The 6,232-nt window shown below is 37.0% G+C and overlaps 1 non-coding gene across 1 annotated transcript; it reads right to left on the reverse strand.

Annotated features, from left to right (window-relative positions):
- Positions 1-2,736: 2,736 nt before the first annotated feature.
- LOC111821592 (U6 spliceosomal RNA) lies at positions 2,737-2,843 on the reverse strand. The gene has a single exon (XR_002824958.1). It is a non-coding gene; the product is annotated as a U6 spliceosomal RNA (small nuclear RNA).
- Between the last annotated feature and the right edge of the window lie 3,389 nt (positions 2,844-6,232).

Consider the following 6,232-nt stretch of genomic DNA (forward strand, 5'->3'; position numbering starts at 1 on the left):
TCCAGAAGGTTTTGGTATAATGTGTTTACATTCGCATTTGATTCTAGGAATTTTTTGATTCCATCTCTGATTTCTTCTGTTACCCAGTGGTTTGTAAGCAGGCTGTTATTCACTTTCCATGTAACTGATTTTTTTTCCCTTGCTATTCCTGTTGTTAATTTCTACCTTGAGGGCATTGTGGTTAGAGAAGATACTTTGAATTATCTCAGCATTTTGGATCTTGTTGAGGATTGCTCTGTGGCCTAAGATGTGGTCTGTTCTGGAGAACAATCCATGTGCATTGGAAAAGAATGTATACTTTGCAGCTGTTGGGTAGAGTGTTCTATATCTGTCTATGAGGTCAAGTTGGCTGATTGTGCCCTTTAGGTCTTCTGTATCTGTGCTGAGTTTCTTTTTAGATGTTCTGTCCTTTACCGAGAGCGGTGCATTGAAGTCTCCTACTATTAATTTGAAACTGTCCATTTCTCTTTTCAGTGCTCTTAGAGTTTGTTTTATGTATTTTGGAGCCCTGTCATTGGGGTGCGTAGATGTTTATTATAGTTACGTCTTCATGAAGGATCATCTCTTTAGTCACTATATAGTGTCCTTCTTTTGTCTTTCATGGTGGATTTTGTTTTAAAGTCTATTTTATCTGAGATTAGTATTGCCAGTCTTGCTCTTTTTGGTAGCTGTTTGCTTGATATATTTTTTCATCCTTGATTTTTAATAAATTTATATCTTTGTCTCTAAGGTGTGTCTCTTGTAGACAGTGGATCCTGTTTTTTTAATCCATTCTGTCACTCTCCATCTCTTTATGGGTGCATTTAGGCCATTTATGTTCAGTGTAATTATTGATAGGTGTGAGTTTACTGCTGTCATTTTGTAGTGCTTTTTTTGGTGGTGCTGATGTTTTATTTGTTTCTCTTACTCTCCTGTGCTGAATTCCTTTTGTTTGTGGGGTTTTTTTTAAATTTGTTTTTGTAAGTTTGTTTTTAGTGAAACTTTATGTTTTTTTTCTTTATTTTGATGAGTAGGTTTGTTAGCTTTGTAGTTACCTTGAAATTTAACCTTATCTTCCTAGATTTGAACAGTCTATTATTAGATGGTATTGCCTTGCCTTCATCTCCATTAGAAGGTTCTATACCTACACTCTTTATTCCCTCTTTTATTGTTCTGATGTTGTTGTCATTTACAGATTAACCTTTCTGGTTCCCTGTTGTAATTCTTTTGGTTTTGGATAGTCCTTGAGAGTTCATTTCCTAGGTTGGTATCTAGCTGGTATGATCCTGCATTCTAGATTCAGCCTGTGGTCTTACATTGTTTGTTCTCAGGTCGAAGTACTCAGTTTAATAATTCTTGTAAGATTGGTTTGGTTTTTACATAGTCCCTTAATTTCTGTTTATCTGGAAATGTCCTAATTTCAGCATCATAGTTGAACAAGAGTTTTGCAGGGTATAGTATTCTTGGCTGGCAATTTTTTTCTTTCAAGCTTTTATGTATGTCATCCCACTGCCTTCTTGCCTGCATGGTTTCTGCCGAATAATCCAAGCTTAGTCTTATTGGTTCTCCTCTGTATGTGACTTCTTGTTGTTCTCAAGCTGCTCTCAGTATTCTTTGTTTGTCTTTGGTTTTAGGGAGTGTGATTATGATATGCCTTGGTGATTTTCTTTTGGGATCTATGGGGTTCATTGAGGTTCTTGGATGGCCAGCTTTTCATCTTTCATGATATTGGGGAAGTTTTCTGTCAGCAATTGTTCAATGGTCCTCTCTCTATTTTCTGTTTTCTTCCCCTGTTCTGGAACTCCAATCACTTGTAAATTTTTGCTTTTGATTGTATCCCACATAAAATTCTCAGGCTTTCTTCATTTTTCTTTGTTCTTTTTTTCTGATTTTTTTCTCAGAGTTGTATCCAAGTGTTTGTTTTCAATTTTGCTGATCCTGTCTTCCATCTTTTCAAATCTGCTCCTCAGCCCTTCTATGACACTGTCAGTTTCTGAAATCTTATTGTTTATCTTTTGGATTTCTGATTGTTGTTTTTGTATGATTTCTAGTTGTGAATTTATTTTAGCATTTTGTTCCTGTATTATTTTCCTGAATTATTCCATTTTTTTGTCTATATTTTCCCTGAATTTGTCTGCCTTTTCCATGAATTTGTTTTTCCTCATTTTTGTCTGCTTTTTGCTTCAACTCTTGCATAACTCTGAATATTAGAGATTTGAATTCCCTATCAGATAGTTTTAGTATCTTTTCTTCTACTGGAAAGTCATGTGGTGTTTTATTTTGGACACCTACTGGAACCATCCTGTCCTGTTTTTGTAAATGTTTTGATATTGTCTGCTATCTTCAGCACATTCAGTAGTTATTTTTCTTGTTTATTGATTATAGATTTGTTTGTTTCATCCTGCTTTTTTGCTTTATTTGGTTATGTCTGAGCAGGAGGGCCCTGTGTTCTTTGTTGTTTGCTTGTCTGTCGGCACGATACTTTTCACCTCCTTCTCCAGTGGGCAGGGTCAGTCGCTCAGGTATGGTATAGCAGGGCAGGTCCAGCTGAAGGGGAGTTGCTGGTATGGGTTGTTTGTGGCACGTACTTGGGCCTACAGGGCAGGCTGGGAAGCAATGCAGGGAAGGTTCTGGTAGGCCGTGCCTGTGCTACTTGGGGGTGTGATGCTCAGCACATGGTGCAGGTAGGCAGGAAGGATAGAGGAGACTGTGATGTGTGGAGCTAAGATGGGTATGGGTAAGGGGAGAGAGGAACAGAAAAATAGGGAACTCTTCACAAATTTGTATGTCATCCTTGCACAAGGGCCATGCTAATCTTCTCTGTATCATTCCAGTTTTAGAATATATGCTGCTGTGGTGAGCACACCTGGGCTTCTCTTTGAGTTGTACCTGGCAAATGTTGTCTAACTTAGCTCTGGGTGTGTCCACACTGTACCTCTATCTTCTATTGGGAAGTCTGTGGAGGTGCCTTTCTGTGTGCAGAGTTGTTGGCTTTATTCCATGATGGTCACACTGAGTCATGCCATTTGGCTGGGAACCTCCATTCTGTATCTCCACTCCTTTGCCATTTTCTATCAGTTTCTTCTTCTCAGTGGCTTCCAATCTAATACTTTATCCCTTCATTTAAGGTTCAGGGTTCCAGTATTGACGTCTGTATCTGCTTTACTTGATATTTTGGGTCTTTGTTGCAGCAGGAGGCTTAGCACATCTGACTAGTATGCCATCTTGCGGAAATAGCTCCATTGTTTGATTTCTTGACTGCTACTTCCATGGACATAGATTGTGGCTCCAAATAAAATGAAATCCTTGACAACTTCAATCTCTTTTCCATTTATCATGATGCTGATTATTGATCCACTTGAGAATTTTTGTTTTCTTTATGTTGAGGTGTAATCCATACTGAAGACTGTAGTCTTGGATCTTCATCAGGAAGTGCTTCAAGTCCTCTTTAGTTTCAGCAAGCAGTGTTGTGTCATCTGCATATCACAGGTTGTTAATCAGTGTTCCTCCAATCCTGATGCCATGTTCTTCTTCATATAGCTCAGCTTCTCAAATTATTTGCTAAGCATACAGATTGAATAAGTATGGTGAAAGGATACAACCCTGATGCAAACCTTTCCTGACTTTAAACCATATAATATCCCCTTGTTCTGTGTGAACTACTGACTCTTGGTCTATGTACAGTTTCCTCATGAGAACAATTATTTGTTCTGGATTTCCCATTCTTTGCAACTTTATCCATAATTTTTTCTAATCCACACAGTGGAATGCCTTTGCATAGTCAATAAAACACAGATAAACATCTTTCTGGTATTGTCTACTTTCAGTCAAGAGCCATCTGACATCAGCAATGATATTCCTCATTCCATGTGCTCTTCTGAATCTGGCTTGAATTTCTAGCGGTTCCCTGTTAATGTACTGCTGCAACAGTTTTTGAATGATCTTCAGCAAAATTTTACTTGTGTGTGATATTATTGGATAATTTCTGCATTCTGTTGGAACACCTTTCTTTGGAATGGGCGCAAATGTAGATCTCTTCCAGTCGGTTGGCAATGTAGCTGTCTTCCAAATTTCTTGGCATAGGCAAGCGGGCGCTTTCAGCATTATATCCATTTGTTGAAACATCTCAAGTGGTGTCAGTCCCTGGAGCCTTTGTTTTTGCCAGTTGCAAAAATCGAGTTGTGATATTGAAGGATTGTATGGGCAAAATGTTGAGCTATGCAGGAGGCATCAAAATAAGATGGAAATAATACATAGGGTCACTGTATCAAAAAGGATTGATCAATGTTCAACCGTTTCAGTAAGTAATGGTCCTTAAGAGCCATTATAAAATGGATTGTGTGGACTCCCCAGGGAAGCTCCACAGACAACATTTACTACTTTAGAGCTCTAGAAGGCTCACTTTTTGTGGTTGTTGTTCAAGATGGACTTAAGTAAGAAAATACGTCTCTTTTCTCAACTCTGATTCTATTTTGTTCCCAACCTAACAATATGTGATATAGAAGTTTGCCTGTCTTTTTCTCTAACAAAAGGTGTATCCTGGGTTAAAACATTAATCCATATTAGCAGGTTTTAGGAATGCGTGACCCAGCATAAAAATTTTAATACTAGGACTATGGGAGACATCTGGGTAAAGAAGGCAAAGTGAAAATGGATCATAGAATGTCTCTTCCATGATACTTAATAAAATGAACAAGTTTAAAAAGCAAAAATGAATAATACAAAAAAATTTTTTTTAATTACTAGTAGGTTTTAAACACTAAAAAGGACATCACCCAATACCACAAACATCAAAACATTGTGGCTAAAGAAGAATATTCTGGCACAGCCTAACTCTGATTCCGTATACATCCTCCTGAAGGTGGTGCTATTAATTGAATATGCTCAAATTTGGAGATAATATAATTGAAGGGATGTCTTTATACTTTCTCTCTCTTACTGGGATCACAGAAGTGGAGATAGGGAGGAAGTGAGCAAAGAGTGCTAACTCTGTTGGAAGTGAAGCTTCCATAATTTTTATACTGGGGTGTTGAACAGAGTGAAATGAATTTATCCTGATTAGGCAGAAGAAGAACAGATTCACGGTTTTCTAAAAAAGACTTTACTCAGAATCGTCTGATCCTTGCATATCTACCACACCTCTCACCTTCTGGCTATAGAAATACAGGTAGATTACAAAATGCATAACCCTTAGACTATGACTGGTAATTAAAAAACACACACATATGCACAAAGACACACACACTTGGGAAGGGGGTCACAAAAAATGTTATCTAGAAAATTTTCTTATTAATACTGCCTTTATTAGGTATCAAGGTTATGCATAGCCCTCTCTCTTTTCAACAAAAATTATTAGTTTAAATTTACTGTGGTTTATTGATTTCTTTACTTTCTTATTCTTCTTTCATTTCAGACCTCTGTTATACGGTCATTTTCCTTCATTCTAAGATACATATTTTAGAAGTCCTGTTAGTGAAGGACTGCTCCTACAAAGCATCTCACTTTGTGTGTCCATTAACATATATTTGTAATTATTGTCTTATGCACTTGCCTTTAAAATACCATATATAAAAAAGAGGTGTTACAAACCAACAGTACATTAACTCTGGCTTTTATATTTACCTATGTGGTTACCTTTATCAGTGTGCTTTATTTCTTCTTATGTTTCAAGTTACTTTCTCATGTCTTTTCATTTCTGCCTGAAGGAATTCCTTTAATATTTCTTGTAGGGCAGTCTACTGGTAAAGAACTCCCTCAGCTTTTGTTTTTGTATTAAGAGTGTCTTAATTTCTCCTTCATTCTTGAAAGATAGTTTTGCCTGGTATACAATTCTCGTTTGACTTTTTTTTTTTTCCTTTCAACACTTTAAATAAGTCATCTCATTGCCTTCTGACCTCCATGGTTTCTGATGAGAAATCAGCTGTTAATCTTATTGAGGATCCTTGTTTAAGATAAATTGCTTCTCTCTTGCTGCTTTCAAGATTCTATCTTCTTCTTCTTTTTTCAAAAAATTGACTGTAAGTGTCTTGGTGTGTATCTCTTTGAGTTTATCCTGCTTGAATTTTGTTGAGCTTCTTGGATGTGTATATTCATGTCTTTCATCAGCTTGGAGAAATTTTCAGTCATTATTCTTTCAGATAGTTTTTCTGCCCCTTTCTCTCTCTCTTCTTCTTTTGGAACTCCTGTGTTGTGTATGTTGGTGTGCTTGATGTTGTCCCATAGGTTCCTCAGGTTTTGTTCATTTTTCTTCATT

Source organism: Trichechus manatus, unplaced genomic scaffold (assembly GCF_000243295.1).
Source record: "Trichechus manatus latirostris isolate Lorelei unplaced genomic scaffold, TriManLat1.0 scaffold00091, whole genome shotgun sequence".
NCBI classification, from domain to species: domain Eukaryota; kingdom Metazoa; phylum Chordata; class Mammalia; order Sirenia; family Trichechidae; genus Trichechus; species Trichechus manatus.